This window comes from Carcharhinus amblyrhynchos, chromosome 17 (genome assembly GCF_965287045.1).
Source record: "Carcharhinus amblyrhynchos chromosome 17, sCarAmb.v2.hapA, whole genome shotgun sequence".
Lineage (NCBI taxonomy): Eukaryota > Metazoa > Chordata > Chondrichthyes > Carcharhiniformes > Carcharhinidae > Carcharhinus > Carcharhinus amblyrhynchos.
In genome coordinates, this window is record NC_137340.1 from 40,189,819 (window position 1) to 40,204,553 (window position 14,735).

Genomic DNA, 14,735 nt, shown 5'->3' on the forward strand with positions numbered 1-14,735 from the left:
TCTATGTGGCTTTCCTTCGGGTGCTCCAGTTTCTTCCCACAGTCTAAAGATGTGCGGGTTAGGTTGTTTGGCTAAATTGATCCTAGTGTCAGGAGAATTAACAGGATAAGTATGTGGGGTTTCGGGAGTAATGCCTGTGTGAGATTGTGGTTGGTGCAGACTCAATGGGCCAAATGGCCTCCTTCTGCACTGTAGGGATTCTGTGATCTAAGATATAAAGATTAATGGGGCTGTAAATTCTTACAGCTGCAGTCAAAATGATAGTCAGAGTTTTGTAACTGATACAGCTGCAGCCATGTCTGTTATCTCAGAAGGGCGGTATGGTGGCACAGTGGTTAGCACTGCTGCCTCAGAGCACCAGGGAGCCAGGTTCAATTCTGCCCTTGGGTGACTGTCTGTGTGGAGTTTGCACTTTTTCCCCATATCTCCTTAGATTTCCTCCGGCTGCTCCAGTTTCCTCCCATAGTCCAAAGATGTGTGGGTTAGGTTGACTGGCCATGCTAAATTGCAAGATAAATATGTGTGGTTACGTGAATAGGGCCTGGGTGGGATTGTGGTCGGTACAGGGTTGATGGGCTGAATTGCCTCCTTCTGTACTGTAGGGATTCTATAATTGTAAAAGAAATTTCTAAATCACATTCCCTTACTGATGCGAAGTTGACTCACTATTCCAGTGTCAGGTAAAGTTAGTGTTAGTGTGGATTATGATGCTACATCTTGATACTTGTCATTGGTAGTAGTAAGTGGGAACAAAATCTCTTTATTGGGAAGAAATTGGCTAAAGACAATACGGTTAAACTGGGCTGGATTATTTGCAGTAAGGATATGTAAGAGTAAGTCTGTCATTGAAGAAGTGTTAAGGGAGCATAAAATGATTTTTTGAGCAAGGAGAACCAAATGGAAAACTAGGCATCACAACACAATAGAAAGGACAATGTGCAATGGACATTTTGGAAGACGAGACCTGTGCCATAAGCACAGAAGATATAAATTTAAAAAAGATGGAGATAGTGAAGAGTTGATGAGAAGTTGTACAGTGTGTCTCAGAATAAGAAATGATTCAACTCAGGTTTCCATGCATTTCTAAGAAGTCCATGGTCAAAGACAAGAAAATCAAGTACATGTTGATTTATTTGAGGTGAAAGGGAAAGACTACCTAGCTGTGATTGGTAGCTATTAGCAAGATGTATATCACAAATGCCAAAAAGACTGAGGTTTTCAGAAGTTGGTTTGTAATTTTTGGGATGTCATGGGCGTTGGTGTCAGAGGATGGACCATGGTTTACGTTAAGGGTTTGAAATATGTTCTGAGTATGAATGGAATGAAACACTCTTAAGACCACCATATCATCCAGCATCGACTAGTGCTGCAGAAAGAATTGTACAGATTGTGAAGTAATCTTCCCAGATCTATTTTGTCAAGTCCACAAGACATGAAAGAATTCAGAAACAGTTTAAAAAAAAGCCTTACTTTCTGCTTATTTACAATGCGCTTGGGTAGACAAAAAATGGCTGCTACAGGTCACATAACTTGCAAGTTGGCAACAGTTCTGGAAACTTCCAAAACTAATTAAAAGAGAAGACAACACTCATTCTTGTGGAATCTCACACCTATCATTGTGTGGACCCATTACAATCAACAAAACAAGGGAGCAACAGATGGACTGTCTCCCAAGTCTGAATTTATAATAGAGCCATCAAAACATGTTATACCTGTAGAGGCACTGATTGTCACTATCTATCTCCTAGGGTGAATTGTGGATTTTCATACACACAAACTGATTGTTAACCTGAAACTGACTTAACAATGGGTAGCACCACATGATCTAAGATAAGAGCAAAATATTGCTGATAAACAGTAATCCAGACTCAAAACATTGGCTCTACTCTCTCTCTCTCTCTCCATAGATACTATCAGACCTGCTGAGATTTTCCAACATTTTCTGTTTTTGTTACCACATGATCTAAGCTTCTCTGGACTTTGGAAAGTTTTGATGTCACATTCGTGAATACCCAGGACAATCTGCTGTTAACATGCAGTTTGTCGACACCAGGCTAACAACAACAGGACTCCAGGCTAGTCTTCAGGGAAGAAAATCTGCTGTCTTCAGTCGTTTTCAGCTGACCTGACCTACATGTGATTGCAGACCCACAGTCCTCTGAAATGGTACATACAGCAAGCCACCCAGTTATGTCAAAAAGGTAGCTGTCCAATTGTCGGATCAAGCCCAAAATGGAGTGCAATGTCTTGTCAACTTGGATCTTGTTTGTCACTCCTGTGGGGACCATGAATTGGATTCAGTTGGAATTTGATTTTCGGAACAATCAAGGAATGTATTTTTGGTTTGCCCGGTCCACTTTGAGCATTGGTTTTGTAACTTTAAGAATGAAGTGATCATTTTATTTTAAAGTGGTTCTTTGCCACCTTCTCAATGGAAATTAGAGAATGGCAATAAATGCTGGTTTTTGCATGCAAAGTCCACATTCCAGAAAACAATTTTTTAAGAAGCCTGGCGAAACCTTAGCACACCTATGTTCAGCATCTCTGCTCAACTGGTATGACTGAGCTCTACAACTTGTTGCAGGTTACAAATGGCAGAACAAAAGGATGTGCAAAAGTGTTTTGCTCCTACATTAATTCACGTCCTGAATAAAGGTTTAGTAGGATATCAATCCTTTCCACATTCTGTTAACAACTAACATGGGCGCACACACATTTCTTCTTAGTGGCATGACATTGTCCTCTCTCCTATGCCCCAACCTGAACCTCACCTTGGGTGCTAGTATCGGTGCTAGTGCTTGGGAGTAAAGCTCAATGCTGTGAAATGCCCAGACTGTACATTGATTGATCTGCTGTAAGGAAAAGTGTTCATTTTGTGCTTTATGCTCTGAAACCTTTCCAACTGTTTCAAATATTTGTATACAAGTACAGGAATCATTTCACACAGGATGAGTCCCTATATATAATAACACAAATGGCCAGTTAATGTATACATCGTGGCGCTGGTTGAGGGGCGTTGGAGGAGAGATATTCTTCTTCTTCAGTGCCAAGGAAGTTATGTTTAATCTCCAACAGGATGACTGGAGAAAGGTAGACAAGATCACGGTTTAAGATTTCAGCTGAAAAGAACACCTCATACTCCTTGACAAGAATACAGCAGTCTCAAGCTTAGAAAAGTAAGGCAGCATGATTGAAACCTTTAGGATCCTGAGGGATATTGACAGGGTGAATGTGGGGAGGATGTTTCCTCTTGTCAGAGAAACTAAAACTAGGGGCTATTAATTTAAGAGAGAGCTTAGGAGAATTTTTTTGTGTCTTGAGTCTCTAGAACTCTCTTCCTCAAAAGGCAGTGGACACAGAATCTTTGACTATTTTAAACGGAGATCTAAGTAGAATTTTGATTAACAAGGGGAAGGTGAAAGGTTACCAGAAGTAGGAAGGAACATTGCATTGTTACGTACAAATCAGTCATGGTCTTATTGAATGGTGGAGCAGGCCTGACAGGCTGAATGGCCTACTCCTGCCCCTAATTTGTATATTCATATGACTCATCCTTCCATAGGAGAAGACAAAGAAGAAGAATAGCAAAAATAGATTAATGCTCATTGCTGCAAATTGTGCTTTTCCGTCAGAATTTCTTTTTACAAATTTGCTTACTAGTTATTTGTATGGTCTACAGAACCATTGTTGAATGTATTGCCAAATGTCTTGGAGAAAAATACTGTAGAAATTAAGCTCAAAGATACCAAGGCTAAAACTGCTGGAGAATGTCGTAATATTCCAGTTCAATAGCTAGTCTGTCTTACTGCAGTATTTTATGTGCTAATTAGTATCATGTCATTATATCCATTATGGATCAATTATAAGATAGAACAGCTTTACTGTGCATGACAAGTCAGAATCTGTACATAATTCTGGAAGTGGATTATTTATTATTCCACCTAACTATTCAGTATTAAAATAGAAAGACAGCATTGTTCATTGTTTATTGCAGCATATAATTAATTATTTGCTGCAAAATACTGTGAAATAATGACTCCTCCTGTGACTGTGTAGTGGCATGGAATATGTTTGTGAAGATTCCCATTACTTGATATTTGCAGCTAAGTCATAGACACGTCCTTTTAATATGTATTTACTATTTCTGCAAACAGAGTGGATAGAAAAAAAAAGCTAACATATTGATTATATCAGCAACCAGAAGTTGTCTTGCTTCTATTTTGTCTTCAGCCAAAAGTTTATTCTATGGCAACCAGTTCAGTCATCATTTTTGGCAACTAGAAATTGTTCAAATTGTTTTAAAAAGAGCGGGGGAATTTTATTCTTTTAGCTTTGCATTCACCTCTTAAATTGTAATGTACTAACAGGTAGAAATTTAGGCTGCTCTTCAGGTAGATGCTCCATTATCATAAAATCAACAGCTTTCAAGTTTTGTCATTCATTTTCCTGATTTAGTCCTAAATCCTCTGTGTTATTAAGCTGAACTTTCAGGACCACATCCTTTACATCAACAAAACTGCTGACTTCCACCTCCTTTACTTATTTCCACCTCTACATCAGCCCATCTGCTGCTGAAACCTTCAACTATGTATTTGTTACTCTCAGACTTGACTATTCCAGTGTTCTCCTGGCTAGTCTCTTAGGTGCATTGACCCTAACAGGCACAGAAATGTGGTGATTAGGGGATTTTCTCAGTAACTTCATTGCAGTGTTAATGTAAGGCTTACTTGCGGCTAATAAATAAAGTTTAAAACTCTGTCACCCAAAACTCTGCTGCTTGTATCCTAATTCTCACTAAGTCCAATGAGAGACAGCCCCAATTTCTCTGTAGCCTCCAGCCCCACAAGCCTTTGAGAACCCTACATTCATAGGACCTAAAACAGTACAGCACAGAAACGGGATTTTTGCCCACTATGTTCTGCCGGACATGACATCCTCTTCGATAGCTTCCCAATTACTAATGTGAGATTCACCGTTCTATAACTTCCTGGATTATCCTTTATTCCTTTCTTGAACAGAGGAACAACATTAGCTACTCGCCAGTCCTCCGGGACCTCTCCAGTGGCTAGTGAGGAAACACAAATCTTTGTCAGGGCCCCAGAAATCTCTTTGCTTCCTCCAAGTGAAGCATGTGCGTCCTTCATTTCCTTTCCTATGCGTTTGGTGACCATGGTGACTAAGATTCCTGCTAGATTGGTGGGTGATAACAAGAATTAGATTTTCCTTTCAATCGTTTCTCTTCACTGATCATAAAATGATCTAAAATAATTAGGTACTGCTATCCTACAGAAATTAATCAAGACAGCAGCAGCCGTCACTCATTTTAATAATTCACTAGCTCTGGACTGCATATTGAACTCCTGTTAATCACATTCACCAAACATGTCTTATATGTGTCAGCTTGGAATCTTCATCACCTCAAAACACGCACTCAAAATGGTTGTCAATCAATATGTTGCTACATTTTCTGCACCAGTATGAAACACAGATGTTCTAATGTTCTGGGTTCCTTAAATCACCTTCGTTAAAGACTTCCAATGAGGGTAGTTTATTGCTGAGCTCAACCACTATATGCAACACTTGTGCTCTGCCCGTGCTCACGGGGAGAACTCTTGTCCTTCCACCACATGACCCCTTTTGTGGCTGCATCATCAAGTTGTCATATGACCACTTGGTCTACAACAGATAATTGCAAGACACTGGCATGGCATCTTTCACAAATAAGGAAAACCAAGTATTCCCCATTCATTATGTCTCATGGTTTCCAGAAGTGTAAAATAATCTCATTTTTAGACTCAAAAGGTATAACTTCATCAAATGCATTTTCAGATCACACCATGCGCTGTGGATTGATACATCTTTAGTTCGATACATGTTAGTGCATCAGTGAGTGATGTGGTACTCTGCCAGCTTATGTATATAGTATGAATATATATTTTGTAAGGGGAAGTGATGACCTAGTGATATTATCGCTAGGCTATTAATCCAGAAACCCAGCTAATGTTCTGGAGATCTGAATCCCACCATGACAGGCTGTGGGATTTGGATTAAGTTAAAAAGGTCTGGAACTAAGAACCTGCTGATGACCATGAAACCATTGTCGATTGTCAGAAAAACCCATCTGGTTCATAAATGTCCTTTAGGGAAGGAAATCTGCTGTCTTTAGCTGGTTTGGCCTACATGTGACTCCACAGCCACATCAATATGGTTGACTCTCAACTGTCTTTTGACTAAGGGCAACTAGGGTTGGGCAATAAATGCTGGCTAGCCAGCAACACCCATGTCCCATGAATGAATAAAAAAAATCCGATTGGAATAATATAGCATTCTTCTTTCTTTAAATAAAAAGACTCTTTATCTACATATATCTGTTTCAGTCTCCAATGTCAGATGTCCCACCACCACTGCCAATGAGAATGGAGAATTTGGTGCTCAGCCACATCTCCATTCATAGCAGCAAGGGCGGAGAATCCCAGCCGTGGACGCATTAGAGAATCCTGACCTTTATGTCTAAACTAAAAATTAACAATCAGCTTTAGTAATTAAGTTATATTAAATAGTTTATTTTCATTTCTGAAACCATTATTCACAGTATCAGTTAGATGGTAAAATGCAATACCTCTTTATCTGCACTAAAGCAACATTCTGCAGTCAGGATTTGGCATGGCTGTGATTTCCTGAAGCTTGGCAGTATGATTCAGTAGCTTATATTTCTCTTCCAATCACCCTTGCACCTTTTTTCCACCAGTTGTTCAATTCCTGCTTAGTTTTCTGCATTTTGAATTTCCTCTTTTTAAATATTCCAGCATTTTTTGCAGTTATTGGTCTTCAGTAATAGATTTGCCAACTGTGATATAGTGTTAAGACACATCTGTAGTTCACTAATTTGCTCTGAACTCAGCACTGTCACTCTTTTCTCCTTCAAATTCTTCTAAATGAAGAGTGTGCTGTTGAAATTTTGACCTGTGGTTCAAGATCTCCCTCTGGGATGCTGCCTCTGCTAACTGTACAGCTTGCAGTTAGTCTACCACATGCTCCTAATTTACATCATGCTACGTTATATTCTGCTCAGCCTTTAGTTTTTCCAGGTCAGCAACCTTGTTTTAACAATTCATCCTAGACTGCTGCAAGTTGCTGGAAATCTTCTTCAGCTTTTCAATGGGTGTACTATATCCAATCATCAGTGATGCATCCTCTACCTCATGGTTTAATGAGAATAGCTGCAGTTCTTTGCAACTGTTCAACATCAGGAGAACAGGACAATCTGTTTCGGTGACTGAGAATGTGCAGTTAACATCTTCTTTGTTTGTGTGTCCCTCTGATTTGGCATGTTCCCAGCTGTTGAATTGAAGTTCCATTGCATCCCCACAGCATGATGTTGCTAAGTTTCAGATCAGCTTTCTTTACAGGGCAGCACGATAGTACAGTGGTTAGCTGCCTCAGAGCGCCAAGAATCCAGGTTCGATTCCTGGCTTGAGTCACTGTCTGTGTGGAGTCTGTATATTCTCCCCATGTCTATGGGTTTCTTCTGGGTGCTCCGATTTCCTCCCACAGTCTGAAAGATGTGCTGGTTTGGTGCATTGGCCATGCTAAATTCTCCCTCAGCATACCCGAACAGGCACCAGAGTGTGGCGACTAGGGGATTTTCACAGTAACTTCATTTGACATTAATAAATAAGCTTCAAAAAAATAAATAAACTTTAATAACTTTGCATCCACTTTATAGAATCCCTACTGTGCAGAAGGAGGCCATTCAGCAGATCGGGACCAGACTGACCACAATTCCTGCCAAGCCCTATACCTGTAACCCCACACATTTACCCTGCTCATCCCCCTGACACTAAGGGACAATTTAGCATGGCCAATTCACCTAATCTCCACATCTTTAGGACTGTGGAAGGAAACCAGAGCACCCAAAGGAAACTCAAGCAAAAATGGGGAGAACATGCAAACTCCACACAGTCACCCAAGGTTGGAGTTGAGTAAAGTAAATCACAAGTAGGCATACATTAACACTGCAATGAAGTTACTGTGAAAATCCCCTAGTCACCACACTCCGGCATCTGTTTGAGTGTACTGAGGGAGAATTTATCATGGCCAATTCTCCTCATCTGCATATCTTTGGAGTGTGGGAGGAAACCGGAGCACCCAGAAGAAACACACACAGACACAGGGAGAACATGCAAACTCCACACAGACAGTTACCCAAGGTCAAAATTGAACCAGGTCCCTGCCACTGTGAGGCAACAGTACTGACCACTGTGCCACTGCGTCACCCCTAACTTCTTGCACTTCCAGACAATTTGTTTTTTGGGAAAGATCCTCTGGTATATTTGAATGGGATGATGTTGCTCTGCTATTAAGCTTCAGATTTTTAGTTGGGCTCTTATTTCTCATCCTTTTACAGATTTGAATGGCTCGATGAATTTCTTTTCTCTGAGAATTGTAGTATCAAGCCATTTCATGTAGCATATCATTCTTATATTCATTGTGTTCTCAAACTCATCATCATCTTCCCGGTTCTGGATGATTTAACTTCTTTTCGTCATTTGCCCTGTTGCTCTGCCTCTAGTAACTATCTTCATTCTTTGTCCTGTGTACCTTTTTCCTCTCATTGCCAGAAACTCTGAAGTTTAATCAGTATGCAGGATATTTTATTCTTTCCGTGGACTCTTGTGGTCATCCACAACCCTTGCACATCTTTCTCCCTGTCTGGTGTGCTTTCTTCTGCTGTTTTTTTCTCTGTATTCACCCTGCTACCTTTTCCCTTGATTGTCCCTGTAGCTCCTATTACAGACTGGTGATTCTGGTTAGATACAATTACAGAAATTAGCTGGTTGCAACCTATTTTTCCTTTTGTCAGCGAACCATTTGGGTAGTCAGCATCTTCATCTGCCTACTCATGGCTTTGTGTGCTGTGGCAATATCAACACAGGTGGTACAGTGATTAGCACTGCTATCCCACAGTGCCAGGGATATGTGTTCGATTCCTGGCTTGGGCACTGTCTGTGCGGAGTTTGTACGTTCTCACTGTGCCTGCAAGGATTTACACCGGGTGCTCCGGTTTCTTCACACAGTGCGAAAGACCTGCTGGTTAGGTGCATTGGCCATGCTAAATTCTCCCTCAGTGTACCTGAACAGGTGCTGGAGTGTGGCAATTAAGAAATTTTCACATTAACTTGATTGCAGTGTTACTGCAAGCCTACTTAGGACACTAATAAATAAACGTAAAAACATCCTGTGATACTGTCAGATTGCCCTGTCTTTTTGTACATCAGAGTGTGCAGAGCCCCAAAGAGCCCTTTATTTGTTTAATTGTTATTCCATTTACTGCCCACATTTCTCAATTTTATGAACTGATTGTCAACCGGCTGAGCTGGTCCCTGCCTCAGGGTTTGAAATTCATATCGTTGGATTTGATGGATTGATTTTGGCTAGTGATGTATGCTGAATTTCTCAAAAATTTTGACTGGGTTTTACCGTCATCCTCACTGATCTCCCAACTATTAAACAGAACCAATCTTTTATTTTCTTCCCACTGAGGGAAGTAGCTGACCCTTTCCTCTTTGCTAGTGCCTTTCAGAAAGCTACTAAATGTCAATCTGCACTTTTGTTTGAAGTTCTCAGATGCTCTGTGACATTATCAGCCTCCCAGTTCATTCTGAGCTGGAGTTTGTGTGTTCGTTGCTGCCACGTGACCTTTTTATTCTCACACAATTCATTCAGTTTTTCACACCCTCTGGGTTGATTTTTCTCAATCTAATTCAGTATTTATTACATTTATAATCCTTTGATTTTACTCACAGGCACTTGCTGCCACCATGTTATATCTTCTGGTTTCCAGCAGTTCAAAGTGATCAGATTTTTAGACTCAGATGTTGAAACTTCATTGAATGTATTTATCAGAATACATCATGGGACCATGAAACCATTGTGCATTGTCATTAAAAAACCATTTGGTTCACTAGTGTCTTTTAGAGAAGGAAAGCTGCCGTCCTTAACTGGTCTGAACTACCTGCAGCACAATGATACAGTAGTTAGCACTGCTGCCCCACAGCGCTAGGGGCCTGGTTCGATTCTGGATTTGGGTGACTGAGTTGAATTTTTATATTCTGTCTGTGAGTTTCATCTGGGTGTTCTGGTTTACTCCCAGAGTCTAAAGATGTTCAGGTTTGATGGATTTGCAATGTTAAATTGCTCCTTAATGTTGTATGATGTATAGGTTGGGGATTATGGGGTAAATGTGTGGGGTAGCAGGAATTCTGCAGGGTGTGGTCCTGGATAAGATGCCTTTTTGGAGAATCAGTATGGACTTGATGGGCCAAATGGCCGCCTCCTGCACTGTAGGGATTCTATGACTCCAAATCCACTGTGGTGTGGTTGACTCTTAACTGCCCTCTGAAATGGGCTAGTGAGCCACTCAGTTGTAAGAAACTGCTGTGAAATCTCAAAGGAATAAAATCAAACAGTGCACCCAGCATCAACCCAGACAGAAAGGCTGGAAAGGTCTCAATACTATTAGAAGAAAATTATTTAAATTACACTATTCCTTCATCTTAGCAATATTTTTAGAGATACATAAAAATTCAGGTAGATAAAACAATTTACAATACCTATCTTATATTCTAATATTCAGGCTGAGTATGAGGTACATTTGAATTAACAGGTAAGCTGTGGGCAGACGCACTACTCTCTAAAGTAAATGACAGATGTGAACAAAGCTGATTCCATGGATTTCTTGACCACCGATCCACTTTTGGATGTAATTTAACACATTGTAAGACAACTAGACCTCCTTGTCTTTCTCACAAGTGTTTCCAATCTCCACATTTGAAAAACTCATCTTGGGATTACCTCCAAATGTCACTCTCATTCAGATGGCTTCAACAAGGATCCACCACCAGGGTTTCAATCTCACCTTCCAAAATTCCTTTTACCTTGGCTCTCTGAGTACAGCGAAGCTTCATCTTCCAAACATGATTTCAGGTTTTCAACCATACCAAGCAGGACACTACTGCTCCAAAAAACCTGCAGTAAAGAGTCACCAACGTTTGGCTGCCTTCTCAGATCTTCATGGACTCTCTAATGCACACTTCGTGTCAAGTTTACTCCCCACAGCCTATTGGAGTTATTGTCCTCCTCCTTTCTTTTAACTTGACTTTTGAACCTCTTTCTGATCATAGTCCTTATCCGTGCCTGAGACCTTCTACTGGGACCATTCCCTTTTCATTTGTGTTACCAAGGATGTTACCTTCTCAGTCATGGCACTCTGGTTCAGGTCATCTGATGTTGAGACATTTCAGTTGTTTGCTTCTGCACAGGCATGTGGGGCTGGTTCCCAGCCTGGAGATGTAAAAAAAAACAAGCTGTGCATGTGCGGCCATTTCCTGGCCAGTGCACGCATGAAAGGCCCAAGGTTCATTGCAAAGTGGTGTTCTCAGCATCTGGTTTTAAGCCAAGGTGAATATTTGTGCTTCATCACAGTAGCACCATTACTGACTGAGCTGATTGAGTACTAATGGACATAACTGTTAGATTGGGTCTACAGCAGATGGTGAGGGAACCAACATGAGGGAAAAACTTACTTGAACTCGTCGTCACCAATGTGCCTGTTGGAGCTGCATCTGTTTGACTGTATCTGACCGTGCAACCTTGGAATCCCCACAGTGCAGGAGGAGACCATTCAGCCCATCTCCATATTAAGAATACCCTCCATCATGTGTGGCACTACACTGTGCTAAATGGGATCGATTTCAAACAGGTCTACCAACTTAAAACTGGGCATTCAGGAGCTGCAGTGGGCTATCAGGTCAGCAGCAGCAGAATTATATATAACCACAATCTGTAACCTCATGGCCCTACATATCCTACACTCTACCATTACCATCAAGCCAAGGGATTAACCCTGGTTCAATGACAATTGCAGAAGGGCATGCCAGGAGCAGCACCAGTCATATCTAAAAATGAGATGTCAATCTGGTGAAATTACAATGCAGGACTATTCGCAGCCAAGCAGCAAAAGCAGCAAGTAATAAACAGAGCTAATTAATTCCAGTAATAGACAGAGCTGCCACATCCAGTCATGAATGGTTATGGTCAATTAAACAACCAACAAGTGGAGGAGCCCCCCGCCCCGCCAACAAATATCCCAACCCTTAATGATGGGGGTGCTTAACATAAATGCAAAAGACAAGGCTGAAGTATTTACAACAATCTTCAGCCAGAAGTGCTGAGTGGATGATTCATTCCATCCTCCTCCTGATTTCTCCATTATCACTGATACCAGCTTTCAACCAATTCGATTCACTCCACAATACCAAAAAACAGCTGAAGGCACTGGATATTGCAAAGGCTATGGGTCCTGACAACCTTCCAGCAGTAGTAGTAAAGACTTGTGCTCCGGAACTACCTGCACCCCGAGCCAATTTGTTCCAGCCTAGTTACAATACTGGTAACTACCCGGCAATGTGGAAAATTTCCCAGTTATGTCCTGTACACAGGTCAAATCCAACACGGCCAATTACAATCCATCAATCTACCCTCGATCATCAGCAAAGTGATGGAAAGGGTCATCAACAGTGCTATCAGTGGCACATACTCAGCAATACCCCAACAACCTGCTCACTGATACTCAGTTTGGATTCTACCAAGCCACTACCTGGAGATCCTTGGTTGAAACATGGAAAGAGCTAAATGCAAGAGGTGAGGTAAAAGTGACTGCCCTTGACATCAAGATAGTATTTGATATGGTGTTGCATAAGGAACCCTAGCAAAAATTGAGTCAATGGGAACAAGGGACACGACTCCATTCCTAAGACAAAGGAAGATGACTGTATTGTTGGAAGTCAATAATCTTAGTCCCAGAACATCACTACAGGTAGTGTCCTAGGCCCAATCACCTTCAGCTACTTTATCAATGATTTTCTCACCATCAGAATGTTGGAAACGGGGATGTTCACTGATTATTGTATAAGATTAAGCACCATTGTGATTCCTCAGATACTGAAGCAGCCCATGCTCATATGCAATAAGGCCTGGACAACATTCAGACTTCAGCTAATAAATGGCAAGTAACATTTGCATCATACAAGAGCCAGGCAATGACCATGTCCAATAAAAGAGAATTCAACCATCTCCCCCTTGACATTCAATGGCATTACCATCACTGAATCCCTCACTATCAGCAGCCTGTGGGTTACCATTGATCAGAAAGAGAATTGGACTAGTCATATAAATATTGTGGTTACAACAGCAGGTCAGAGGCTAGGAATCATGTGGTGAGTAACTCACCCCTTGACGCCCCAAAGCACAAGGCACACATCAGAAGTGTGATGGAATACTCTCCACTTGCTTGGATTAGTGTAGCTCCAACAACAATCAAGAAGCTCAATATCATCCAGGACAATGTAGCCTGCTTGACTGATATTCCATCCATCACCTTAAACATTCACTCCCAGCACCATCAGTGCACAGTGCAGCAATATGTACCACCTTCAAGATGTACCACAGCAACTCACTAAGGGCACCTTTGATAGCACCTTCTAAACCCGTGAGCTCTACTATCTAGAAAGGCAAGGGAAGCAGATGCATGGGAACACCAGCACCTGCAATTTTCACTCCAAGCCATACACCATCCTGACTTGGAACAAGATCACTGTTCCTTCACTGTCACTAGGCCAAAATCCTGGAACTCCCTTCCAAACAGCACTATTGATATACCTACACAATTCAGACTGCCACTTTCTTAAGGGAGATTAGGAATGGTCAATTAATGCTAGCTAGCCAGTGATACTCACTTCCCATAATTGAATTTTTAAAAAAGTGTTATGGGCTGACAAAGTAGTTAGTTGCATACACAACTGACAGTGGAGGTAGTGAGTGCTGTGGCAAGGGCATGACCATAATTTACTGGAGTTCTATGAGGATGTGTCTAGGGCGGTGGATAGGGGAGAGCCGGTGGATGTGGTCTTTCTTGATTTTCAGAAGGCGTTTGACAAGGTACCTCACAAGAGGTTATTGCAGCAGGTAAGGGGGCATGGAGTTGGGGGTAGGGTGTTAGCGTGGATAGAGGATTGGTTGTCAAATAGGAGGCAGAGAGTGGGGGTTAATGGGTGCTATTCGGATTGGCGGTTGGTGACTAGTGGAGTGCCCCAGGGGTCAGTGCTGGGGCCTCAGCTATTTACCATTTATATAGATGAGCTGGAGGAGGGAACTGAGTGTATGGTGTCTAAATTTGCTGATGACACCAAGATTGGCGGAACGGCAAATTGCGTGGAGAGTGTGGAGAGTCTGCAGAAGGATCTAGATAGGCTGGGCGAATGGACCAGGAACTGGCAAATGGAATTTAATGTTGGTAAGTGCGAGGTGGTCCACTTTGGTAGGAATAATGGTAGGAAGGACTATTACTTACGTGGCGAAAAACTGCAGCAGGCGACGGTGCAGAGGGACCTCGGGGTCCTTGTGCATGAGTCGCAAAAACCCAGCCTGCAGGTGCAGCAGGTGGTCAGGAAGGCGAATGGGATGCTGGCCTTCATAGCGAGGGGGATTGAATATAAAAGTAGGGAGGTCTTGCTGCGGCTGTATAGGGCATTGGTGAGGCCGCAGCTGGAGTACTGTGTGCAGTTTTGGTTGCCGCACTTATGCAAAGATATTTTGGCCTTGGAGGGAGTGCAGAGGAGGTTTACTAGACTGATACCGGAGTTGAGGGGCTTGAGCTATGGGGAGAGGCTGAATAA